Here is a 13,075-nt window from a genome sequence, read left to right on the forward strand (position 1 = left end):
CCCTATCAAAATACCATGGACTTTCTTCAGAGAGTTAGAACAAATTAATTTAAGATTTGTATGGAATCAGAAAAGACCCCGAATAGTCAAGGGAATTTTAAAAAAGAAAACCATATCTTGGGGCATCACAATGCCAGATTTCAGGTTGTACTACAAAGCTGTGGTCATCAAGACAGTGTGGTACTGGCACAAAAACAGACACATAGATCAATGGAACAGAATAGAGAACCCAGTAGTGGACCCTGAACTTTTTTTTTTTTTTTTTTTTTGTGGACCCTGAACTTTATGGTCAACTAATATTTGACAAAGGAGGAAAGACTATCCAGTGGAAGAAAGATAGTCTCTTCAATAAATGGTGCTTGGACAATTGGACATCCACATGCAGAAGAATGAAACTAGACCACTCTCTTTCACCATACACAAAGCTAAACTCAAAATGGATGAGAGATCTAAATGTGAGACAAGAGTCCATCAAAATCATAGAAGAGAACACAGGCAACACCCTTTTTGAACTAAGCCACAGTAACTTCTTGCAAGATACCTCCACGAAGGCAAAAGAAACCAAAGCAAAATTGAACTATGGGACCTCATCAAGATAAGAAGCTTTTGTACTTCAAAGGATACAGTCAACAAAACTAAAAGACAACCTACAGAATGGGAGAAGATATTTGCAAATGACGTATCAGAAAAAGGGCTAGTTTCCAAGATCTATAAAGAACTTATTAAATTCAACACCAAAGAAACAAACAATCCAATCATGAAATGGGCAAAAGACATGAACAGAAATCTCACAGAGGAAGACATAGACATGGCCAACATGCACATGAGAAAATGCTCTGTATCACTTGCCATCAGGGAAATACAAATCTTAACCACAATGAGATACCACCTTACACCAGTGAGAATGGGGAACATTAACAAGGCAGGAAACCTCAAATGTTGGCGAAGATGCGGAGAAAAGGGAACCCTCTTACACTGTTGGTGGGAATGTGAACTGGTGCAGCCACTCTGGAAAACTGTGTGGAGGTTCCTCAAAGAGTTAAAAATAGACCTGCCCTACCACCCAGCAATTTCATTTTTGGGGATTTACCCAAAAGATTCAGATGCAATGAAATGCCGGGACACCTGCACCCTGATGTTTAAAGCAGCAATGTCCACAATAACCAAACTGTGGAAGGAGCCTCGGTGTCCATTGAAAGATGAATGGATAAAGAAGATTTGGTTTATGTATACAATGGAATATTACTCAGCCATTAGAAATGACAAATACCTACCATTTGCTTCAATGTGGATGGAACTGGAGGGTATTATGCTGAGTGAAGTAAGTCAATTGGAGAGGGACAAACAGTGTATGTTCTCATTGATTTGGAGAATATAAATAATAGTGAAAGGGAATATAAGGGAAGGGAGAAGAAATGGGTACGAAATATCAGGAAGGGAGACAGAACATAAAGACTCCTAACTCTGGGAAAGGAACTAAGGGGTGGTGGAAGTGGAGGAGGGCTGGGGGTGGGGGTGAATGGGTGACGGGCACTGAGCGGGGCACTTGACTGGATGAGCACTGGGTGTTATTCTGTATGTTGGTAAATTGAACACCAATAAAAAATTAATTTATTAAAAAAAAAGAAAACACTGAGGACTACTTGGATAAAGAACATTATTTGCAAATCAAAGCACATACTCCATCTTCCCTTTGTCATTAAAATGAATGTGTATGTTCTCATTCATTTGGGGAATATGAATAATAGTGAAAGGGAATATAAAGGAAGGGAAAAGAAATGTTGGGAAATATCAGGAAGGGAGACAGAACATAAAGACTCCTAACTCGGGGAAACGAACTAGGGGTGGTGGAAGGGGAGGAGGGCGTGTGCTGGAGGGGAATGGGTGACGGGCACTGAGGTGGACACTTGACAGGATGAGCACTGGGTGTTTTTCTGTATGTTGGTAAATTGAACACCAATAAAAATTAATTAAAAATAAATAAATAAATAAAATAAAATGAATGTGCCAAAGGGGTACCTGGCTAGCTCAGTAGAACGTGTGACTTTTGACATGTGGGTTGTAAGTCCAAGTGCCATGTTGGGTATATACATTACATAAAAATAAAACCTTAAAATAAAAATCCATATGACACAATCTATTAACTTTTAAAAGATTTTATTTATTTGAGAGATTGCAAAGGAGGAAGGACAAGCAGGGTGAGGGACAGAGGGAGAGGGATAACCAGATTCCCCATTGAGCAGGGAGCCTGATTTAGTACTCAATCCCAGGACCCCAGGATCATGACCTGAGCCCAAGGCAGACACTTAACCAACTGAGCCAGTCAGGTGCCCTTATTTTAAATTATTTTAAAATGGTCTTCTCTCATTCAGTTACTGCTTTGGAGTTTTAAACTATATGGACAAGTAGGCAATTAAAAATATTCTAGACCAAAAAAAATTCTAGACTTAATATAAAATATTTAATGTACCTTACTTCATGCAATATTCTTTGGAAAATTATTTATGATGTTGCTAATGTAATATTTTCCATTAAGTTTCAATAGTTTTTAATGCCTTTAGGTTCCATTTAGTGCTTAGCTCTTTTATATTTAGGAATTATAATAATAAATACTATATAATAATATATAATACTATATATATATACTATATATACTATAGTAAAATAGTATAATATACTATGCTACATAGTATGTGTATATATGTATATCCAATAGATGAAAAGATACTTAACATCACTCATCATGAGGAAAACGCACATCAAAACTACAAAGAGATATCTATTGGAATGGCTAAAATAAAAACACAAGACACAACAGGTATTCGCAAGGATGTAGAGAGACGAGAACTCTCTTGCACTGTTTGTTCCTGGGAATGCAAACTGGAACAACCACTCTGGAAAATAGTATAGAGTTTCCTCAAAAAGCTAAAAATAGAACTATAGAACTACGCTTTGACTCAGCAATTACATTACTAGGTATTTATCCAAAGGATACAAAAATACTAATTCAAGGGGATGCATCAATCCCAACGTTTATAGTGGCATTATCTATAATCACCAAACTATGGGAACAGCTCAAGTGTCTATCAATGGATGAATGAGTAAAAGTGTGATATATATATATATATATATATATATATATATATATATATATACACTCACACACACATACACACACACACACACAACACTTACAAATACATACAATGGAGTATTACTAAGCCATAAAAATAATAAAATCTTGTCATTTGCAAAGACATGGATGGAGCTAGAGAATATAATGCTAGGTGAAACAAATCAAAGAAAGACAAATACCATATTTTACCCCTATGTGGAATTTAGAAACAAAACAAGCAACGCGGAAACATGAGAGACAGAGAGAGACAGAGAGACAGAGAGAGAGAAAGCAAATAATGGACCCTTAATTATAGAGAAGGGACTGATGGTTAGCAGACAGGAGGTGGTTGGAGGGATGGGTTAAAAAGGTGATAAGGATTAAGGAATACACTTTTAATGAGCATCAGGAGTTGTATGGAAGCATTGAATCACTATATTATAGAACTAAAACTAATATTATACTGTGTTAACTAGAATTTAAAAACTAAAAGAAACTGTACTTCATTTCTGGGGCATCTGGGTGGGTGCCAGAGTCGGTTAAATATTCATCTCTTAGTTTCAGCTCAGGTTCTGATTTCAGGGTCAGAAGATCGAGCTCCAAGTGGGGCTCCACACTCAGCATAGAGTCTACTTGGGATTCTCTATCCTCTCTCTGCCCCTCCTGCTTGTGATTACACTCGTTCAAATAATTAAAAAAAATTTCATTTCTGATAATGTATAGATGCAACAGGAAACACATTCAGAAACTTCTGGAGATGGTGATCTATCTTCTGAGAGTTTAAACTAAGGACTAGGCAGAATGAATGAAAAAATATCTATGCATAAAATATCCTTTCCTCTCTTAAATAAAACAATAACAATACAATTTATTACCTCCTTTATTCAATTCACTTGAAAAATATTTATTTTTCTCCTGTTGCAGAGACTGGTTGCTGACATGAAAAGTATCACAAGTACCCTGACCTCCTGTTCACTATTCCACAGGAAAAGAATTGTTGGAGCCAGCTTGGGAAAAAATGCACATATGCCTTTTATAGGAAACTGTGGTGCAGCACCATGGAAGGTTGTCTGGGCCTTGGCCAGAGCCCTGGGCTTCTGTTACCCAAGGTTCAGGCAGACAAGCTGCTAACTTCAAGAGGGGACACCCACCTGACAGGGTCCCTGCAGCTTCTCTGAGCCAAGGTAATCTCAGGCCCTGGGTACTTGTAAGTATTCCTCATCCCCCTAGGCCAAACCCCTTTCACTTTCCAGAAAACTGCTTGCATTTTCTGTGACATTTTTAAAAATTTGACATTAAACCTATGATACCTGCATTGTGCTCCTCTGGTTTGTCAACCAATGGGAAAGAAGGAGAACAGAAGATGAAAAGGGAGGAGAAAAGAAAGGAGGAGAGAAGACAAAACAGGGAAGACTCAGGGAAAGAGTGTTCTCAGTGTGGAAGAATATCATGCAGATAGGGAATGGAGGAAGGCAAACCAAAACTGTGTAACCAGATTGGGATTGAAAGTATCATTATAAATACCTGGAAAAGATACATGAACACACAGTTTTAAATATCTATATATCTGTACACAGATCTTCACCAACTTATTTTGGGGTTATGTCCTGATAAAACTGAGTTGAAAATATTGTAATCAAAAATGTTTAACACACATAACCTACCAAACATCATAGCTTAATCTAGCCTACCTTAGACATGTTTAGAACACTTACATTAGCCTATAGTTGGACAAAATGCAGTAGATGACTATTTTATAATAAAGTGTTGAATATCCCATGTAATTTATTGAAAGTGTAAAACAGAATGTTTGCATGGGTACAGACTGCATGGCTACCTGGTAGCTGTGGCTCTCTGTCCAGCATCATGGGAGAATATCACGCATATATGATCAATATCATGATGTATCATCATCCTGAGAAAATAGTAAAAATTAAAATTTGAAATATTGCTCTCTCATATTCTGGCTTCCAAAATGACCAAGACAAGAAGGAATGATGGTGTGCCAAAAAGGGCCACATGCAGCCCATTCACTGCACCATCTGCAATCATTGTGTGTCTGAGGACAGCACAATTGAAAAGTTCTTAATGGGAACACCGCCAGCAGGAACATTTCCAAAGCAAGTGTCTTTGATGTCTATATGCTTCCCAAGCTGTGTGTGAAAGTCCATTACTATGTGAACTGTGCCATTCACAGAAAGGTGGCCAGGAATTGTGCTGGTGAAGCACAGAAGGACTAAACACCTCACTCTGATTTAATCCATGGGTGCTGTCCCACCACCTCCACCAAAGGCCATGTAAGGGGCTAAATCCTTAATCACTGGAGAAAAACTGGGGTGAAAAAAAATCAATAAAATGGAGATTATACTCTAAAAAAATTTAAGTATGATTTCTACTAAGTGAGTATTGCATTCACACCATTGTAAAGCTGAAAAATCATAGGTCAAACCATTGTGAATTGGGGACTATCATACTTATTAGAACTCTCTCCTCTCTTATATATATGTATATATGTATATATAACTATAACTATAGCTACGTACATAGCTATATCTACATATCTTTATCTGAAATGACCTAAAAGCATTATTAGTAGTGCTGAGACCTTATTTTCATAACCAACTTTCCTGATGTCTATTTTTTTATTTATGAATTTGAATGGCTAATATAGTCACATGTTGAGAAATAAAAATGTACAAAATAGCATACCATGTAAAATGTGCCTTCCATGCCCAATGACCATATATCCCCATTTTCCTAGTGAAGACTCATTTTACAATCATTATCCTGGCATAATAATGAATAACCCCTTCTTTCTCTCAGAAGTATGCTATTTTGGATTATAAATTATCAGTCTACTTGGAACCCTCTTCATTCAGCATGCTGTCACTCCAAGACATACAGAGTCACCTGTGTTATCAGTGTATACTTCTGGAGGAATTTTATGCATATAAGTAAATACATACGTAAATTCTGTTTTTTTTTTAAGAAATGAGTATATCCACAGTATTTTAACTTTATTTTGCAGTAAACTTACATATATAGAAATTGCAAAAATATTGAAAAGAATTCACATTTACCTTTTACCTAGACTCACTAATTTTAAATATTTTGCCACATTTGGTTTGTCATGTTTTGAGCCACCATCACTTTCACTTGGATTGCAGTTTCTAGCCCTCCCTCTCTCAGCCCTCCTTCTAAATAATTTGGGAAAATTAATACCCAAAGGAAGACTCCAAGAGGACAATATTGAGAACTTTGTAGAGTAGAACACTGGCAGAAATGATAGCAGAGGAAGGGGCGTATTGGGGTGGGGGGGTGGGATGCATAAGGAAGCCCTGCAATCCTAATTTTGAGAATCAAAGAATCACAGAATTAGTAGATATATAGATGATTTACCCATGAATGACATAAAACAATGGAAATGTCCTCTCTCCTAGGAGCACTTTATTTTTTATTTTTTTAAAAGGATTTTATTTATTTATTCATAAGAGACATAGAGAGAGAGACAGAGACATAGGCAGAGGGAGAAGCAGGCTCCATGCAGGGAGCCTGATGTAGGACTCAATCCTGGGACTCCAGGATCATGCCATGAGCCTAAGGCAGACGCTTAACCACTGAGCCACTCAGGCATCCCACAGGAGCACTTTATAAACTTAATAATAACGCTGAGTGGCATAGGCCAAAAAAAAAAAAAAAAAGCCTGAAATTTTAACTTTACCTGCCTCACTCCTGAATAACTTCAGTGCAAGCCTTCATAAATAATTCTATTTAAGTCAACAAAAATATAATCATGTGGATTTTAACCTTATTGTGTTCACAGACTAATAAGGAATTAGAACTAGTTAATGAAGCTTGAATTTAAATAGTAAGAAAATAACTACAGCTAAACCAGAGGTTGTGTTCCCTCTATCTGTACCCAAACCTCCTGCTAGAGATGCATGTATTGCATCTATTGACAATAGTCATTTATCCGTTTTCACACTACTGAGTGTAAGGGTCTGGTCTAGTCTTACTTTTAAGTATAATGGTCTCAGGATAAACATACTGAATTCATGGCAGCAGTGTTGTTGATATTGTACACTACACAGGACCCAAGCAATTATCAGATACAGAAGGGCCCCATCTGCCTTGGGAATTGTTTAGATATCATATAAAATGGTATATATTATATATATAAAATTGAACACCAATAAAAATTAATTTAAAAAAAAGTTAAAAAAATATTATATATATAAATATGCATAATTGTTGGTATTAGATTTATAGTGGTGATAGATCTTGATAATAACTGTCTAGAGAGGAGAATTAACAGCTGGATCTACACACAACATAGATAAATATTGAAAACATAACAGCCATACTTTGGAGATATTGTGGGTTCAGTTTCAGATCATTGCAACGAAGTGACTATCACAATAAGGTGGGTCAAATGAACTTTTTGGTTTTCCAGTACATATAAAAGTTATGTTTATACTATAATTTAAGTGTGCAATAGTATTAGGTCTTAAAAAAAAGTACATAAATTATTTTGAAAATATTGCTACAAAAATGCTAACCATCATGTTAGCTTTTTATAAAACATAATCACTGTCATAGATCATCATGCAAATAATTTAAAGTTTTAAGTTTTATGGATGTGACACAGAGACATGGAATAAGCAAGTGCTGTTGGAAAAATAGCACAGGTACAGTTGTTTGAGTCAGGATTGTCACAGATCTTCATATTGTAAAAAATGCAACATTTGAGGATCCTGGCTGGCTCAGTTGGAAGAGTGTGAGACACTTGATCTTGGGGTTGTAAGTTCGAGGCCCACATTTGGTACAGAAATTACTAAAAACAAACAACACAAAAAATGTAATGTCTGTGAAGCACAATAAAATGAAGTATGCCTGTTGTAAGTGGGGGAAAAACAAAAAAAATATGCAGGTAAGAGCAAGTAAACTCTATAAACTGTATAGCTTAAAATATGTAATCTTAATGGATAAAACTCTAAAGACTACATGGAAGATTCATCTCCATTAAAAGAGAACATCAAGATTGGGAAGGGATGGAGAAAGAAAGTGATAAAACTTTTTGTGGGGAAAAATTTACCTTCCTTTATCACAGTCGTTAATTCTTTAACAAATAAATGTATTCTAAGTAGGCTTGAAAATTTCTGTTCTCCAAATAAGAAATATTAGAGAATTTTTGCTGAAAAGTCTTGCTTTACATTTATTTTATTTTATTTTGTCTGTTTAATAGTATATGAAGATCTTCAATAAATGCTGTAAACTGCTCTTCCCCACCCTGCAAAAACCAAAAGATTGAGAAGGAATACTCAATAGTTGTGAGAGATCCAGGGATCTTCCTTCACTTGGGTGTGAGCCTGAATAAGCCTCTTTGGGTGATGATGATGATGATTTTTGAGAGAGACAGAGAGAGAGATAGAGAGATTGGGAGTGCAAGTCGGGGAGGGGTGGAGAGGGAGAGAAAGAATCCCAAGCACGCTCTACTCCCTGCCTAGAGCCCAAAGTGGGGCTCAGTCTCATGACCCTGAGATCAGGACCCCAGCTGAAATCAAGAGTGGGATATATAACCAACTGAGCCACTGGCTGCCTCTGTATGATATTTTTTACTTTTAAGATGGAATATTCCATGGAAAGCAAGAACAATGGCCAATACAGAGCAAGTATTCACTAGATGCTTGCTGATAGTGGTTACATTCACATCGTCTATTATATTCAACCCCAACAATCTGAGGTTCTGTTCAAAAGCACAATTGTTTTAACAGACCAAGGAGGACCATGCTAAATTCATTGAAATGACTGTGCCCTTTTGAAATGGCCACTTGACTTGGAGATGCAAAAGCAGGAAGCAGGTCTTGAAACCTCATTCTGAAATGTTCACAGGCTCAAGGCAAAACATAAGGTCTTTTACCGAGTCCAAGGCTGTTCATTTACAATGGCATTCAGTTAATCTATCTCTAGCTGGAACTCTGTAACCACAGGATGATTTGGAAAAACTGACCCTATATGTTCCCTGTTGCAATAAACCCCATGCTTTAAGATTCTACATCAGTGTTACTCCCACTCCCTTACCTGGAAAATTAGTTGGGATCTCCTTAGACTAATAGAAGAAAGACTCATTCTTGAGCGCAAATAGGCATGATTCTCAGCTTACTCTGCAGCAATACGTTCTGGGAGCAACTACAACTCTTCCAGGATCCGTGTTTTCAAACATATAAAAGCATCCACCTGCTTCCCTGTTAATTCCCCCAAATAATCCTCAGGGCAAACTCTGTTCACCTGCTAATGTCAATCTTCTTAAACATGGCTGCATCAGAAATCTTCACAAAGCTGAACTTATAGTTCCAGTTCCACTGACTGGGTCACACCCAGTCTTGCACTAAGGCAATCCTGTCAGAAGAGCATTACATCTGTATCATTGGGGTAAATACCTGGTAGTACAATTGCTGGGTCGTAGTGTAGCTCTATTTTTAACTTTTTGAGGAACCTCCATAATGTTTTCCAGAGCGGCTGCACCTGCTGGCATTCCCACCAACAGTGTAAGATGGTTCCTCTTGCTCTGCATCCTTGTCGACATTTGTTGTTTCCTATCATGTTAATTTTAGCTTTTCTCACTGGTGTAAAGTGGTTTCTCATTGTGATTTTAATATGTATTTCCCTAATGACAAATGATGTACAGCATATTTTCATGTGCCTATTGGCCATGTGTAGAGCACAGGGTATTATACTATATGCTGGCAAATTGAATTTAATAAATACATTTTTAAAAAGGAGAAAAAGAAGAGCAATACAGTTGGAATATTGTAACTGTCTTTGGATCTATGCCAATCCCAGAATTTGTGAGTGTCCCCACCAGGCAACTTGTAGATATCTCTGCTCTGTCAGAAGCTGTTCTGAGATAGAAAGAGAAGATAATGTACCTTTAGATCATGCTCATTAAATCCCTACTTGAAAGGATGCCACACCTGGGTAACACTCCCAAACAAATCTGAAAAGAGCTTACAACATAATTACAAAACATTAGCTATCTAAATGCTCAGTGAGCTGAGGGCTCTGCTTCAGGGATTCGAGATTTGGAGGAGAGCCTAGTCCAGTGCTTTTCAAACTATAAGGAACTTTGAAATCACTGGAGACTTTATGGATTCTGATTCAGTAGGTCTGGATGAGAGCTGAGATTTTTTTTTTTTTTAAGAGCTGAGATTTGCATTTCTCGGAAGACTCCAGCTGATGCCAATGGTGCTTGTTCACAAACCTCACTTAGAGTAACAAAGATTAAGCATCCTGCTTAAGGTTGTCCTTGTCAGGGAGACATATATAGATAGAATCCTAATTTTAACTAAACTTCTGTGTGATCTTGAACATTTCTGTCCAGAGTTGAGTTTATGACTAACCCTCCTCCCACTTCTGCCTTGATGAGGTTTGAGTATGTCAAGCATTCATTTACATATTAAATCAAGCATCAGTTCTGCACTCTCAGACTTGGCACATCAGTAATTTTCTCTATCTCAATTAGTGAACCCCAGTCTCACTCACTGGTTGTGCTACTGTGATCTCTCAGAGTGTGATCCTCAGATCAACCCTGGCATTTGTTAAAAACAAATTATTAGGCCCCAAACCAGACCTAGTGAGTTAGAAACCTGAGGTGCAGGGGGGCAGAGGGGTTTCATTCTGGGGTGATAAGTCTTCAGATTATGCTGATACATTTTCCAGAAGGCTATAACAATCAAGCAGAACCACTGGAGAAAATAAAATATCCAAAAATTATATTTATAACTGCACAATATTATAATTGAAATGTTCATTGCTTTATTGATATGAAAAATGTTTCTTTTTTAAAAGATTTATTTTAGAGTAAGTGAGAGAGAGTGCACGCACATGAGTAGGAGGGTCAGAGGGAGAAGGAGAGAGAAACAGACTCAATGGTGAGCACAGAGCCCCAAGTGGGCATCTAACTCATGGCCCCAAGATCACAACCTGAGCCAAAACCAAGAGTCAGCCCCTTAACCGAGTGTGCCAACTTGGCACCCTGATAAATGGTTCTTTTTTATTTTTTTTCTTAAAGATTTTATTTATTCATTCATGAGAAACACAGGCAGAGGGACAAGCAGACTCCTTGCAGGGATCCTGATGTGGGACTTGACCCCAAGACTCTGGGATCACGCCCTGAGCCAAAGGCAGATGCTCAACCACTGCACCACCCAGGCGTCCCAAGAGTGTGTAACTTTTGGTCTTGGGGCTGTGAAATTAAGCCTCATGTTGAGTGTAGAGATTATTATTATTATTTTTAAAGATTTTATTTAGTTATTCATGAGAGACACAGTCAGAGGGAGAAGCAGGCTCCATGCCCGGAGTCGGATGTGGGACTCCATCCCGGAACTCCAGGATCACGCCCTGGGCCAAAGGCAGGCACTAAACTGCTGAGCCACCCAGGCATCCCAACTGTAGAGATTATTAAAACAACAACAACTACACACTTGATTTCCTGCAGACACGCACACATGCAAGAACCTGAAATAACTATATACTGATATGTTGCATAAAACTCACATAATTTTTTAAGATAAAATAAGTGGCACTGTGGCAAATTTGCTCCAAGAAGCCCTTGTATCAGCTCTATGTGAGCAGACAGGCTTCATAGAAAAGTGATAGAGTGATGGAATTAAAAGAAAATTGAGTTTTTTTTTATAATATGAGTCTTATTAAAAAAAAACAAAATTACCATTACTTAATGGAAAGTATCTCAAGTGTTTAACAAATGTTAAAAACAACACAAAATAATTGGTTTGAAAGGAAGGCACATATGCAATTTTGTGCCCAGATGATTTCTGTAGCCATAGAATTAATGCAAAAAAATGTTTTCATGTTGTTTTCTGTGAAATTCAAAGCTCTCTTCAGGGCACATTTGTAAAGTCAGAACTAAAGGAAGAAGGTAAAAGATAAATGGGGAAAATTCAATCATTTAAAGTGTGTATCATATAGGGCACATTTCTAAGGCTGTAGCTGCAAATTCATGTTTGTTTATTTATTTATTTATTTATTTATTTATTTATTTAAAATATTTTTATTTATTTATTTATTCATGAGAGACAGAGAAAGGCAGAGACATAGGCAGATGTCTCATGCCCTGGGCTGAAGGCAGGCACCTAACCTCTAGCCACCCAGGCATCCCATAAAAATTTCATGTTTTAGAAACCTAAATCCTAAACATAATAACGAAAGCACTGAAAAACTCAAATATGAAACAGGTAGGTTTCCTGGTGCCTGGAAAAGGAAAACAGAGGAAGAGCTCAGAAGCAGCAGAATTGACCCCTGGCAGCCTTGGTCAGCAAGGCCTCCTTACCACCGTGCCTAGGAATGGGGGCGGAGATATGCTGGTCCTGGCTCACTTCCTCCAGGATGTGGTCCAGGGATGGTTTGCTGAAACCAACCCATGGAGCAAGGGCTTACCAGGTATGGAACCTCAAGAGAAACTTCTTATAATATAATAATTTTAGTAATAATTATAGTTTTTAAATGATTTCCGTTTTCAGGATAGGCTCCATTAGCCTGAAAAAAAAAAATACTTCAAAATTACTAATTAAGTTCATTCCTTCAGGATGCTCCAAAAATAAGTTTTAAATAATTAGTGATATGGGAGTGGTTCCTGTCTCACGGAGTCGAAGAATGAATGTTGTGGACAAAGGAGAGTGAGTAGTAAAGGGATAGAAGTGTTAAGTGGGGAGAGAGAGCTCTCAGAAGTCAGAAGGGTCCTGACTGGGTTGCCACTGAGGACTTATAGACTTGGCCTTTTATTGAAAGCCAACCAGGAAACCTAAATCCTTTTAACATTATTATTGACATCACCATTGAGTAAGTGCTAGTGATAACATCTTTAACGGCTTACTTATTCTTTGGGGTCTGATTATTCTTTGTTGGTCACAGATGACTGTCATAAAAAAGACACCCTCCCTT

This window comes from Vulpes lagopus, chromosome 4, assembly GCF_018345385.1.
Source record: "Vulpes lagopus strain Blue_001 chromosome 4, ASM1834538v1, whole genome shotgun sequence".
In the NCBI taxonomy this organism is placed as follows: domain Eukaryota; kingdom Metazoa; phylum Chordata; class Mammalia; order Carnivora; family Canidae; genus Vulpes; species Vulpes lagopus.